Source organism: Periplaneta americana, chromosome 7 (genome assembly GCF_040183065.1).
Source record: "Periplaneta americana isolate PAMFEO1 chromosome 7, P.americana_PAMFEO1_priV1, whole genome shotgun sequence".
In the NCBI taxonomy this organism is placed as follows: domain Eukaryota; kingdom Metazoa; phylum Arthropoda; class Insecta; order Blattodea; family Blattidae; genus Periplaneta; species Periplaneta americana.
Window position 1 is genome coordinate 148,853,463 of NC_091123.1, and position 15,529 is coordinate 148,868,991.

The 15,529-nt window shown below is 36.8% G+C and overlaps 1 protein-coding gene across 5 annotated transcripts in view; it reads left to right on the forward strand.

Annotated features, from left to right (window-relative positions):
* Positions 1-15,529, forward strand: part of Sulf1 (Extracellular sulfatase Sulf1) — a 651,379-nt gene that overhangs the window by 205,361 nt on the left and 430,489 nt on the right. For 3 of the 5 annotated variants that reach the window (XM_069831559.1, XM_069831564.1, XM_069831560.1), the window contains exon 3: positions 3,379-3,431. The exons of the other annotated variants lie outside the window; for them this stretch is intronic. The gene's annotated coding sequence lies outside the window, so the exon portion shown is untranslated. The remainder of the gene's footprint in view (positions 1-3,378; positions 3,432-15,529) is intronic. 5 annotated transcript variants of the gene reach the window in all.

The following is a 15,529-nucleotide window of genomic DNA, read 5'->3' on the forward strand; positions in this document are numbered from 1 at the left end:
AAGTTTTTCTTCGATCTTCTTGGAGTGAAAGGGAGGGAAGTTCATCGTGGCATAAGATTTTTAAAAATTGATCTGTTACATGGACCCTACCAACGCAGTATTTTGTAATGTAGGTGTTTATTCAAAAGTGAATTGAAGCTTTTTTAAAGATGAGGTTCACTATGAAAGGGAAAACGGATTTCCTTCACGAAATATTGGACATAGCCTGTTTTTTTTTTTAATTATTTCAGTTCTGTTGCTTTAGTGACGTGTATTTAAAAGTGAAACTAAGTAATGCCATTGAAACTCTTTTCTAATGTAGATTTCTTCTTCTAAATAGGCTAATGCTTTTGTCTCTGGCGACAACTATTGAACCTATCCAGGTGTGTAATAGACAGTTTGTGAAAGCCTCGAGACAATTCAGACTATTCTAAATGGTGTGAGCTCTATATAAGCTGCCTTTATTTCGGAAACTTGTTGCAATTTTTTTTATTTTAGTAGGTTATTTTACGACGCTTTTATCAACATCTTAGGTTATTTAGCGTCTGAATGAGATGAAAGTGATAATGACGGTGAAATGAGTCCGGCGTCCAGCACCGAAAGTTACCCAGCATTTGCTCATATTGGGTTGAGGGAAAACCCCGGAAAAAACCTCAACCAAGTAACTTGCCCCAACCGGGAATCGAACCCGGGCCACCTGGTTTCGCGGCCAGATGCGCTAACTGTTACTCCACAGGTGTGGGTTATTGAAAATATGAAGATACCATTTCCGTGGTAGAAAAAGGTTACTGTGATAGACGAATCTGTAGAACAATATGTAAATACTGAGTGAGATGATTAAAAAAAAAAGTGCTGAAAATATCTGAAAAATTATAATATAAAAGTCATGTAGGCCTAATGCAAATTTAATCAAAATCCGGTATTTAATTAACTTGTAACCTCGGCGATCACCAAATAAGTTATTCGTCCTGCTGATTTCTAGGTATGGCGTTATTTAACCGAAATGCTTTTTCTTCGTCGTCCTTTTAATACTGAATAACTGAAGCGATTAGATGTAAAAAAAATCGATAATATTAAAAAAAAATTCTAAGAACTTAGTAAAGAGAGTGACAACCACATTTTAATTTTAAAAAAAAGTTCAATGTATAACTACCAACGAAATGAAATTTATGAAAAAAACGGCGCGATATACACTTTGAGATAGAAAATGAAATACAGAAATTTTGGAAGAAATGAACGTCCAACCTATATTAAATTTTCTTCAAACCTATAGAGTTAATTGGAATCAGCATGTCGAGAGAATGCCAACAGAAAGATAGCCAAAGATACCGCCGTTCTGGACAACGATCTGTTGGAAGACCATTAAAAAGATGGCATGTGACCATTGAGGCCGCAACAGACCACTAGGACTAATGCTTGAATTGGATGATGATGATGATGATTATGGGGAGGATGATGATTCATCAGCTTTTATGTAAATGAGCTCGATGTTATAGTAAATAAAATAAAATTTTACTACTCTTCGTATTTTAACGACATTTGGGCGATTGAAATTTGTCGTGACTTTAGTAATGTGTAAATATGTTTTGGTTGCCTTTAGTTATTATTATTCCTATTATTATTATTATTATTATTATTATTATTATTATTATTATTATTATTGGGATATGATGATAGAGACTGGATTAATCTTGCTCATGATACGGACCGATGGAGGGCTTATGTGAGGGCGGCAATGAACCTCCGGGTTCCTTAAAAGCCATAAGCAGGCTTCGAGATTTTGGATCCGATACAATAAGTTTACTATGCATGTACTATAGGTTGTTGACTCGCTGCAGGTAGCTAGAGATGTGTTGAGGTAACAACGTTGCTATTTAGAGTAGAGTACGGTAGTATGGGGAAACACACATATGTACATTCTGAAAGTAAATATACATTACACAATGATAATGTCAAAAGAATGTGAAAAGTATTTATTCCCGTCTTTTATAAGCATTTGTGTTTAATTATACACAGTGTTAATGGTGGAAATAAGCATGTAGCAATTTTAATTTCTTAATTTATCCTATTGGTCGTCTTTAGGAAGTGCAGTTACAGTACCGAATTGCAATGTACTACAAGATACATTCTCAGTGTCTCAAACGTAAATAATTTTCTGTTATCTGCCAAAGTTTGTACTATAGAAAGCTGCGCTCTACGTCGCATGACGTGATAGGAGCAAAACGAAAAAACCTAAAATCATTGCAGTCTCTAAGAGACAGTCCTTTATTCTCGGGTGACTCTATGTTCACTAATTTGCTGTTTATGTTACACAGTGTTCCATATCCGTTATTTTTACATACAGTTGATTTCCACTTCTGTTTTACACATTCAGTAACCGGTGTACTTGATGTCTCATTAATTCTCTGCATCATTTTCTAAATTAATTTGAGGGCTTCCGGCATCTCTTGCTCTGACTTTTCTAACCGTGTAATAGTTTCAGACACAGTTTGTATGAAAACCAAATTATTCGTCAGAACCTTCAAATCCAGAGCGTTTTCCTTTGCGTATTTGTTGGCATTCATTCTACAGTACCCCCACCCACTGTTCGCTTTACCACTGTACTCAGTGCGCCGTTATGCGGATTTCCCACTGAACTGCTCTATTGGGACCGAAGTCTCGAAGCCTGGCCATAAGTAAGTAAGGAAGTATTATTATTATTATTATTATTATTATTATTATTATTATTATTATGATGGACCGTACTTTGTCTCAGGAGGTTACAAGGTTAAGTAATACTGGAGGTTTTACTGTAGCGCATGAAGTTGCGTGCATGTAGCAAGCGTACTACTTGTGTCTGCTCAGCGACTCTTGTGTGGTCAAGTTGGGCAGAAGAAAACAACTTTAACAGTTCCACTAATATTTACAATTTATATTATTTAAACTATGTACACTAGAATACGCTATTTTCACTATAACAAAGAATGTAGACATACATTGATCAAACATTATTTACACTAGACTATTTTGTACAGTATTGTGTATTGTAATGAAAGGCATTTTATTTCATAATAGTAATACTATAGCCTACCTATCTGTAAATAGTTTGGATTGTTAATGTTAGTTGTGTTTCGTGATTATTGTGATTACTATTATTGTGTTGTAAAAAAATTTGGTTTAAGAACGTATTCCTCATTATTTTTGTTTATAATACTTGGCGTCATAAAAGGAATCCAAATTCCTTTTCGAAAATAACGAATTAAACTTAACTTTACGCATACCATCACATGATTTGCCTGAAGGTTTCGGCAGCGTCTATTTCTTCTGTCAGGGATCGACTCTGGCTAGCCCCACTCTATGACGCTGATTGCTTCCCCAGACAGAAACGAATGATTACTGATTGCTGTGGGTCTTTTGCAGGGGACGGTCTTCATCTGTGGGCGGTGTCGGGATTTCGAAGCACATCGCTGTTGGTGAGTCTCTCTGATTGTGTAAATTATGATTCATGTTATCATTTACACAGTTCACTCATAGCTCTTAAACGCAATGAAGATTACTAAGTACAGCTTGAGTATTAATTTAACGCACATTCAGTTAGTTACATGCCATATCTTTAAAAGATAAGCTTTGCTTTAACATGACAAATAAAGAAATGCTGTTTCTAACTGAATTATGTATGCAGTTGTTTATAGTTTTATATCTCACAGACTTCGTTAAGAAATCGTGATTGACTTTATCTTTATAATTCTGATAAGGAAATTTTACTTCGTAGTGACATTTTTAACAGATTCACAATGAAAATTAAAAATAACGTAAGCGTTAACTTAAAAATGTAAGCGTTACGGTAAAATCAAGAACATTAAACCCATGTTGAATCTTTCGTACACTACTTTTAACACTTGAATATAAATAATTGATTAAATGGCGATCTTACTCGTGTTAATTATGTAAGCATGTGCGGCTTACAGCTGTTTCGGTGCTACTTGACACCATCCTCAGAGCCTTCTGTGTCTCGGCGTCATCTCAACTTCGCTGCCTGTTGTGTCGGTGCGTTCGTGTGATGAAGAGTTGAGTCAAATAGTGTGTGTGTTCTGAAATTGATCTGTGTGTTGAGTATTTGATTATGGTGTGTTTTAATGTGTCTGTATATTTCATATTGTTCTAGTGAGTTGAGTTTTTTGGTTTTTGGGTTGTATGTGTAGGATTTCCATGTCTGTATTTATGTTATTGTATGTGTGATTGGCATAGTTATGTGTTCGGCATATGTAGATGTATTGTGTCCTCTGGTTATTGCTTTAATGTGTTCTTTGTGTCGAGTTTGGAATGATCTGCCTGTCTGTCCAATGTAGAAACTGTCGCAACTATTGCATGTGAGCTTGTATACGCCTGTGTGGTTGTATTTATTTGTTTGTGTTGTTTGTGTGTTAAGATGTCTTTGTAGTGTGTTTTCTGTTCTGTATGCTATGTTGTATTTCTGTTTTCTGAATGAGGATGCGATCTTGTGTGTGTTTTTGTTTTCGTATGTTAGTGTGATGTATTTCTTATGTTCTTGTGTTTGTGTTGTCTTTTGTGTGTTTTTGGTTTGTTGAGTTTTTGTTTTGTCTTCTTTATGATGTTTTCTATTATGTTTGGGTTGTAACCATTTTCTTGTGCTATGTACTGATTGTAGTGTTGTTAGTTCATGGGTATGTTGAGTAATCTGTGTACCATTGTCCTGAATGCAGCATGTTTGTGTTGTGTGGGGTGATTAGATGTGTTGTGTATGTGTGTGGTGGTGGTGGTGGTGGTGGTGGTTGGTTTTCTGTATATTTTGAAGGTGTGTTTGTTGTCAACTTTTGTTATGGTGATGTCTAGGAAATTTATGGAGTTATTGCTTTCAAGTTCCAGTGTCTATTGGAGTTTTGGATGTATTTTGTTTATGTATTGGTGTAGTTTGTGTATTTCTCGTTTGTTAAACATAACCGTAACATAAACATAGAAGTTTGCGCCCAAGTTACCAAATGAGATCATTCACAATGATTCACATAAGCATTGACATAAACATTGCCGTTAGACGTTAACATGAAAGTTTGCAATCTCCAAACTTTCATGTTTGTGCTTACGTGATTTGGAAACAACAGACAATCGTGGAGCGCTGAAGTATACGACAGAATATGAGGAACTTGTGTCGTTGTTATGTTTCCATGGTTACCAAGTATCTTTGCGGTTATGTTCCCATCGTGAATGATGGTATGACTTCTTGATTTTACCATAACGTTTACATTTTTAAGTTAACGCTTACGTTACGTTTAATTTTCAATGTGAATGGGCCTAGATGGGAACATAAACATAACCGCAAAGATACTTGGTAGCCATGAAAACACAACAACGACGCCATTTCCTCATATTCTGTCGTATACTTCAGCGCTCCACGATTGTGTTCTGTTTGCAAATCACGTAAGCATAAGCATAAAAGTTTGGAGTTTGCAAACTTTCAAATTAATGTCTAACGGCAATGTTAATGTCAGTGTTTATGTGAATAATTGTGAATGATCCCATTTGATAACCTAGCCGCAAATTTCTGCGTTTATATTACTGTTATGTTTAATTTTCATTGTGAATGGGCTTTAGTTTATGCGTGGAAAATTGACTCGTAGATCTAGAGTAATCTAATTGGTTAAATTGAACGTTATGCGTTGACTAGGAGGCTGGCTGACATCGATTTAATGACGAATTTAATGACTGAATGATTGAATTGTCAGAACGTACCTCTCCGTCAAAATGTTGAACTGCAGTGTTTTTAAAAATGTTTTTCCACGTTGTATGATGAAGTGATTGCTATCAGGGACAACTGTGGCGCCGTTGTCAAGGTGAAATGGCCCCTGCTCTTGATTGGATCCAAACCAAGATCATGACTTCATTCTCCAGCCCATTATACTTAGCATTCTTTGTTTTTTCTTCGTATTTGCCTTTGTTAATGAGGTTTCTTTGTTTCCCTTCAGTCAACTATATATTTCTTACACGAGTTTTTAGGCTTTCACGGTAACTGTGATTAGAATTAGACTTTTGGGTAATCCACCGTGTCCTGGAACTTAACAGAGTCGCATTAGCCTGGCGTAACGAGCCAAACAGAGTAGAGTATTTGTCTATGGTAGGCGGTGTCCCTGGTCTTCGGCCTATACCCTCATGATGGATCCTGTATGTGGTTCCGAATCATTGGAAATGTCAGTTAAAAGACACGGTGGAATACCCGAAAGCCTGATTCCTATCTTTTTCTTGTATTTTTATCTTCTAGATTCTTTCTTTATTAATTTATCTTTTTTTTCTTTCGTTTCTGTATTTTGCATTCTTCCTTTTCACTTTATATTCTTATTTATTTCATTTTTTTCTCTTTCTTCATTTCTCTTCATTAGTTATAGATTTATCTCGTTTTATATTTCCATTTCATCTTGTTATTTCTAATTTTTCTTTACTTCCTCTACTTCTTTTTGTATGCTACTTGAAGAGATGCCTGTAACGTAAGATTAAGCCTCATTCGTGTAACCATGAACGGTCAAGATCAGAAGCGTCATATTCCGTGATGATGACGTTCATCTTGTTATTTCTAATTTTTCTTTACTTCCTCCACTTCTTTTTGTATGCTGCTTGAAGAGATGCCTGTAACGTAAGATTAAGCCTCATTCGCGTAACCATGAACGGTCAAGATCAAAAGCGTCATATTCCGTGATGATGACGTGAAAAAAATTGAAATTATGGTTTATTTAACGACGCTCGCAACTGCAGAGGTTATATCAGCGTCGTCCACACCTGTGGAGTAACGGTTAGCGCGTCTGGCCACGAAACCAGGTTGCCTGGTTTTCATTCCCGGTCGGGGCAAGTTACCTGGTTGAAGTTTTATTCCGGGGTTTTCCCTCAACCTAATATGAGCAAATGCTGGGCAACTTTCTGTGCTGGACCCCGGACTCACTTTACCGGCATTATCACTTTCATCTCATTCAGATACTAAATAACCTAAGATGTTGATAAAGCGTCGTAAAATAACATACTAAAATAAAATAAAATATATCAGCGTCGCTGGTGTGCCGGAATTTTGTCCCGCAGGAGTTCTTTTACATGCCAGTAAATCTACTGAAATGAGCCTGTCGCATTTAAGCACACTTAAATGCCATCGACTTGGGCCGGGATCGAACCCGCAACCTCGAACACAGAAGGCCAGCGCTATACCGACTACGCTACCGAGGTCGACATGATGACGTGAAAATGTCTCTATACAGCTTCTAAATAATAAAGCAATGTCATCTTGAAAAAAAAAACAATGATTTTCATATGTGTCCTAACTTAAACTAGTAACGCAACGAAATAAAAAATAGCCTAAATGCCCTTTGGGCAAGATAACAAAACTACAATAATAATTAAAAATTATAAATGTGTATAATAATCCTTACCGTGACAGTGCATGAAGAGACATGGTCGACTGCTCGTCTCACGTCTACTTGCCTCAGCAGAAGTGGACGATCATCAAACCAGTACGGAGGTGTCATGTAGTCAGCATCATAATCTTGCACAGTAGTTACAGTTTCGCTACTGCTATAGCTCTTCAAATTCATCACGGTGCTGGGTGGGCATCGACCCCATGCTTTGGTTGATATTTCTTGAAATATTTGACAAATCGTCGTTGTCCTGCAATAACTCCTATGTGACATATTTATCGATTTTCAGATTTTTGCTCAATTAAATAACTTAAATAGTGATACAGCAAACAATAAAATCTATATGTAATTATATTTTTTTCTTTCGAAAATGTAAGAATTCACAGTCTTCTATGTACGGCTACCATAGGATGAATAAATGTGTTTTTTCTTTCTACTGAAAAAATTTATATTTTACACATAGGAGTTATTGCAGGGACAAAGAGAACATGTGGAAAGAAATAGGCTAATTTTGCGTTAGGCACGCTACACACTACAATTTCAACATAACATAAATTTAGTAGATACAAGACAAACTATGCATACGTGTAGTAGCCCACACCTGTGGAGTAACGGTTAGCGCGCCTGGCCGCGAAACCAGGTGGCTCGGGTTCGATTCCCGGTCGGGGTTATCTGGTTGAGGTTTTTTCCGGGGTTTCCTCAACCCAACATGAGCAAATGCTGGGTAACTTTCGGTGCTGGACCCCGGACTCATTTCACCGGCATTATTACATTCATCTCATTCAGACGCTAAATAACCGAAGATGTTGATAAAGCGTCGTAAAATAACCTACTACTAAAAATACATGTAGTAGGATATGAAATTCTTGCAAAAGAAATAATTTGGCATGCAGAGAATAAAATTGTCAGTAGACCTATGTAAAATAGTGCATTGTGCACTCGTTTCGCATTGCTTGCTATTTGAAGATGTTGAGTTCTATAGAAATGATTGACTGGTAACAGAAGAAACGAGACATTCCGTTTAGCAGCAGCTTTCACATGAACCCGGGCCTACAGCACGCATTAGCGTCTGTTAACTAGTGACAAGTGATGGCGGCTTGACAGCCGATAAATCTGCCCGACACAATGCATTGTGTGACATAGTGTGGCATCGTCTTTGTGTCCACTACTGAATAATACTACCGCATAACTGACCTGCAGCCGGCCAGAATAGCCCCTGATGTTGTTGTTGATGATGATGATGATGATGATGATAATGATAATGATAAATAATGCCTCTACAGCTGGAACCACAAAATATTTTGAAGTATTTAAATGCTTGAAGCATTCTGTTCCACCACACGGTTTTCACGTAGAACTACGTCTTTCTGCTCACTACGTATGGCGGATTCTTGAGAATTGACTGTTACATAAAAATGCAACTTCCTCATCTCTTGTTTTCCTTGTATTCCCCTTGTTCTCATCGTAGTCTCTTTATTCTCCTTGCCTTTCCCTTCTCTCTGTCTTTCCCTTGTTCTCCTTGTCCCCTTTTCTATTTCTTCCTCTTGTTTCCTTTGTCTTCCTATTGTTGTCCTTATATTCCCCTTGTTCTCCTAATATCCTCTTTATTTTTCTGGTCTTCCCATTGTTCTTGTTTTACACTTGTTACCATTGTATTTTCCTTCTTTGTTCTTCATGTATAGTTCTCGACTCACTTACACCACTCTGCTGACTCGTGCCTTACCCAAAACATAATAAATCATGCCTGTTAGTTTTGCAGCGTTGCCACATTATGGCTCTGAATTAGCCCAGCCGCTGGGCTGAGGAAAGTACGATGTTTTTTTAACAGAGAAGTTAGTAGTTGTCTTTTGCAAGAAGACCCTACATAAGAAATAAGGAGACAGGGGAGAAGTATATGGCATGAAAGCTACAACCAGTGGTGGTTCGTGCACCAACATTGAGTTCTTCATCAACCCCGCAAATAAAAATCGCAAGCTTTGCTGTAGCAGTAATGGTACTACTGTCATCAATAACCAATTAAAATATATACAAATTTTATTGCTTTTTTAAATATTCCTCATGAACACAATCAGAAATTTTCTGAATTCTCTTCTGCATATTTAGTCGAGAAATGCGCAGTTTTTTTTTTTTTCAAAATTAATTAACAACTTTCATTGGACAAATTATTTCAGCCATCTTGATCATTAGCCTAGACTACGCTTTTATAAAACTCTCCTTCGTTGGAAGGCTTAAGAGAACGAGCTATTCCGTTCGCCACTAGATAGCTGGCTTCCTTACATTTGTTTATGTTATCTTTCTCTTCATGACGATGATTTAAGGCTGATTTCAGTTCTTGGAGTTTAATAGCTCGTTTCATTACTACACTAGCACTTAATATTCAACCAGTTTCTCTATATTACTATTATTATTATTATTATTATTATTATTATTAAATCAATAACTAGTAAATAACTGATAATAGTCATCGAAAGATAAGAAAAAAAAAAAAAAAGAAATTAAAATGGAAATGTGGCATAGTAATTATTTTATCATTATTTTATTTTATGCATATATATTGAGGAACGTATATAAGAATTGTGGTAACACGTGCTGATAAATATAATAATAATAATAATAATAATAATAATAATAATAATAATACTTACTTACTGCCTCTTAAGGAACCCGGAGGTTTATTGCTGCCCTCACATAAGCCCGCCATTGGTCCCTATCCTGAGCAAGATTAATCCATTCGCTATCATCATATCCCACCTCCCTCAAATCCATTTTAATATTATCATCCCATCTACGTCTCGGCCTCCCTAAAGGTCTTTTTCCCTCCGGCCTCCCAACTAACACTTTATATGCATTTCTGGATTCGCCCATACGTGCTACATGCACTGCCCATCTCAAACATCTGGATTTAATGTTCCTAATTATGTCATGTGAAGAATACAATGCGTGCAGTTCTGCGTTGTGTAACTTTCTCCATTCTCCTGTAACGTCTTCCCTCTTAGCCCCAAATAGTTTCCTAAGCACCTTATTCCCAAACACCCTTAACCTATGTTCCTCTCTCAAAGTGAGAGTCCAAGTTTCACAACCATAAAGAACAACCGGTAATATAACTGTTTTATAAATTCTAACTTTCAGATTTTTTGACAGCAGACTAGATGATAAAAGCTTCTCAACCGAATAATAACAGGCATTTCCCATACTTATTCTTTGTTTAATTTCCTCCCGAGTATCATTTATATTTGTTACTGTTGCTCCAAGATATTTGAACTTCTCCACCTCTTCAAAAGATAAATTTCCAATTTTTATATTTCCATTTCGTACAATATTCTCGTCACGAGACATAATCATATACTTTATCTTTTCGGGTTTTACTTCCAAACCTATCTCTTTACTTGCTTCCAGTAAAATTCCAGTGTATTCAGAGTAATGCCCTGTAATGTCGCTTCTATATACTGATACTAATTGAATCCTTGAGCAAAGCAACATATTACATTTTCTCCGACAGAACAGCGATTAAATTCCTCTTCCCATTCTGTACGAAACCTTCTGTTCCTGCTGGTAGAGACAGAGGGTTTGTAGAGCGACATGATACCGACACTGCTTACCTTCAGTACGTGAACGAGACAGCAATGTATAGGAAACTCCTCTTACCAGTATGGATGTCTTTGATTACACTATGTAATCACGATACCCAGTTTGGTCACCGCTGCTTTAGCTCATGAAATGCTGGTTATTTGGGACCTGAAGACGATCTGAAGTTGTTTTCGTGTTCACGCAAACTCTTCTTGTATAACGGGGCGTGATGTTATTTGGAGAAAGCCGCAGAATTAATTCTGTGTTGCTGAATGAGCTGATGACTGAAGTTAATTCGTGCCCAGATTGATAGGCAACACGCGAAAGTACAGCTATTTATAGCACTGAACTTTACAACAATCACGCAACACAGACCAAGCGACGTCAGGTCTCCTGGAAGGGTCCGGGTTCAGATCCCAGCCTGTCTGTTGAGAACAAAGACTGTGGGTCACCGACATTCCACTTAACCCTTCAACAGCCGTGTTGCGTGTACGCTCGGTTTGCCGATGCGCCCGGGGCAGCCGCTCCCCTTCTGTCGGAACCTGCCTGTAATTTTGCTGTCGCCCAGAGTAAATACAGGAACAACACGTATCCAGCCGTAACGTGTGATACTGCAGGAGCAAAATGTCTTCACTGGAAGGAATTCCGAAGTAAGCGCCCTCAACACCAGCCAGGATTACACCAAACACGTGGTTTTAAACATGTTCCGGTCGTAAACATCACACATTCGCTCCTGTTTTTGTTTGCGTTTCCGTAGCAACCCTACGCTGCTGCCAAATTGAATCCCCCTTTTTTCTCCAACATTTCCAGATGCTTTACCGTCAACGATCAACCTTGGTTACTACACTCTTTTATTAAATGGAACACATAGAAGACTTCCGCAATCATATCAGAGAGAGAGAGAGAGAGAGAGACAATTGAGGGGTTTGCCGGAAAAAGGGCGTATACGTCAATATGGTGAATTGAGATACAGGCAATCTAAGATTTTAAAACGCACCTGAATAAAATGTTATACAGATAGTGAACAAAATTATACATTAAATTAAACATCTTAGCGAGTATAAATGTTTTGTAGCATTTAGGCAATTTATATTATTAAATTTCCTTATATTTGTACCATATAAAACTTCGGTCCATACGCCCTTTATCCATAAACGGTCTTACTAATAAAAACTCTATATACAGACGTTTAACTGTCTTATACTTATACAATGAGTAGCTCGTTTATAAGTCGTGTGTAAATTCCTTACTAATAATCACTACATACGTCGTGTATAACAGTATAACTGTTACACAGCTACGTCATAGTTTCGTCATTACTTCGTTACGAAAGATAATAGAACATCTGAGGTTCTCTATTGTATCCGGTAGAGCGCTCTAGTGTGGCGTGTTAAGTATCGATAGTACAACTGGCTCTAATCGATTACCATACTATATTTTCGTCAAAGAGTACAAGCTACAGTAATATTCTAATTATTCTGTGCTCTTTTGTTTGTTCTTCTTTGGTTACTAGGCAACCATCATCATAAAATGACAGTCGATACGAACAGCTGTTAGAGGGGCAGCCATTTTTTCCCTATATACAACGCTTAAGCAAGGGGTTTCGTGTATATAACTACTGCAAAGCAATTCCCATTGTATAGTTACAGGCTGTTTATACGTCCATCGCTTCTGCATGGTTTATTAGTAAAGTTTTCTGTCTCAACTCTGCATAAGTCTAATATAAAAACTATACACGGTTTATTAGTAGGACTAATAATGATTTGCTTAGGGGATTTAATGTAGATTTCAGATTTAAATTTCACACAGAATTGAAACGAAGATACATTTTATGACATTTATTATCTACTTCTAAAGTAATTTACATTTTTTCAGATATACTGAGTAGATATTAAGTACGCAAAGCAAAATCTCTGAATATAACAGAAAAAGAAAATCTCCCATTTTGTGTGAACATAAATAAATAAAATTTATTCTTTGTATAATCCTGATAACAATAAGCCCAAAAATCTGAATATTGTACCAAATCTCTTTATAGAACATAAAAAAGTTCCGTCTGAATCTATGAGTTTGATAAGTTTGTTTACTCTTAAAGCAAGGACAATAATGAACATAAAAAGCAGTCAAAGGAAGCAACTGGACTGACCAAACTGAGATATATATATATATATATATATATATATATATATATATATATATATATATATATATATATATATATATTTGCTTAGTCTCTACCAAGAGAAAACACACACAGTGCAGTATGCGGTAACGCGCGGCACTAGCTCTACTTGTAGACTGACTGACTAAATCACGCACGCACGCACGCACGCAGCCCTGTCCTGCAGGTATGTACAGTACAATCAAAACAAAATTTCGCTACTATAATTAGCGAATTATTCACTACATTTTAAACCGTTTTCCCGAAGAAGGGCGTATAGGTCCATCCGCCTTTCTTCCGGCAAACCCCTCAATTCTTTTATTGGGGAGAAGTTTTAATAATCGAAGAGAAAAAAGGAAAACATATTTAGCATGAATTGTTTTCAAAATAAAAAGACAAATGACGATAACGGTAAGAATATAAATATACAGGGCGAACCGTAAGTAATATATGAGCCGTTCAGAGCAAAAGTGGTGTAAGTCAAAATTGGGTAATGAGGTTTAAAGTAAAAATTCTGTAAAATACGGCGCAAAGTAGCAATTAATATGTCCTTCTTGCTATCCACTGACTACTAATAGTTTAAATAAATTGAATATTAATTGCTACTTTGCGTTGTATTTTACAGAATGTTTACTTTAACCCTCATTACCCAATTTTGACTTACACCACTTTTGCTCTGAACGGCTCATATACTTTCAGGGAGTTATTCTTTGAGATATTTGTTCGTTTCTACTTCCTTATCGAGATAAAAATTGTTTTTATGAAACACTTCATAGCGTGTTTTGGGAAAGCATTGATTTAATTTTCAAAATGCTCAATAAATTTAAGAAAGCAATTTATTATGATAATAAATGATTGAAAGAATTTTAGTTTCGCCCTTTAAACGTGCAGAAATTTGATCAGAACAAATGTAACATTTCGTTCTGAAAATAATTTAAAAAATGAGACTTTCTCCTGGTTGGAGTACGCAGCGTTTCTCAAACTATGGTCCGCGGACCACTTGTCTTCGAAGTCTGCCCTTGTGGTCCTTCAAAAAAGATAGAAGAAAAAATAAAATTCGAACGAATTGCGTATCACACTGTAGCTTAAAATCTCAGGGTTTGAAAATGACACATGGTACCGTAATCGAAATTCACTTTTTCTCCCAGTACAGACATTTTATGAAATTTATTACCCTACCCGTCTATCGACTTCCCACTCTACTCTCAGCAACAAAAGAGGGATTTAAAGCACTATATACGTGGTGTTTCTCGACATCTTTTCCCTGCACATCTGGCGCCGCGCCTGTAACCCAGCCAGGGACCACCCGAATTCATAACAGAGGACCAAAGTACCGTATCTTAATTCAATTTTAAAATATATGTATACTGGTATTAAAATAAGCTACGAAAATAATAAGTTAAATTTGCTTTCGAAGGGAACAAGAGTAAGGTGGTCCGCGGAACTTTTCTGACTTAAAAAGTTGTCCCCACTTCAAAAAAGTTTGAGAAAAGCTGGAGTACAGTAAACAAACCGAGTGATAGTAGTAATGACGCACCCCTCTTGGACTGAGAAGAATGATAAAGTCTCCCCCAAACAGATGCGATACGGAATGCGTTACGATAGCGTTACGATTTTGCGATAAATGTTTTCATTGCGTTCAATGTTTGTGTTCAGACACACGCGATTACCGCAATATGCGTCCGTTCCCGCCTTGTTGCAATGAAACGAAGCGTCGCAGCCCATGGGTTCCTTAACAAAATATGCTTCCACGAAGGTTTTCTATCTGCTCCCTAATTTTATCGGTCTAATTTAGAGACACTCTGTATAAATAAAATATTTCTGTGTATTAAATTTGGATTTGTTGTATGTAGATGGATCCACACCCGAACACGAGCATAGATTAGGGTGACCTTTTTTTCAGTCTCTTGTCCCCTGTCCCGAGAAAAGTATGCTCGGGACGCCAAATATCCCGTTTTTTTAAATGGCGTCTCGTTTCCCTAAATTATTGTTGAAATATTTTTTCTTTTATTTTATTTAATAATCACATAAAATATTGATTAATTCTATATTATTTCTATCAGATGGAAGAGGTGGAGTGAAGCAAAGACAATTTAGTGCGCTGTCCCAGCAACCGACGTCACTATTGCTAGAGATCTCGATTACATTTTTGCTGATACCTGCTCTACATAATTGTGGAAGAAGATAAACATGTGCCCTTTATACCATCTGAAGGAGCACTCACATGCAGGTGATCTCAAAACCACCAATTTCTGACTTATGCCCTTTTTACCACGCGCTATATAATAATATTCAGTCATGCTGTCCTTGAAATGTCGAAGCATAAGTGTCTCAAAGTAATGCTCGGCGCTGTGTAGAGAGATTCTTACTGCATCAAGTTACACATTACCTCCGGAGCTGTGAGGTTATGTTTGCATAGAAAACGAGAGACAAC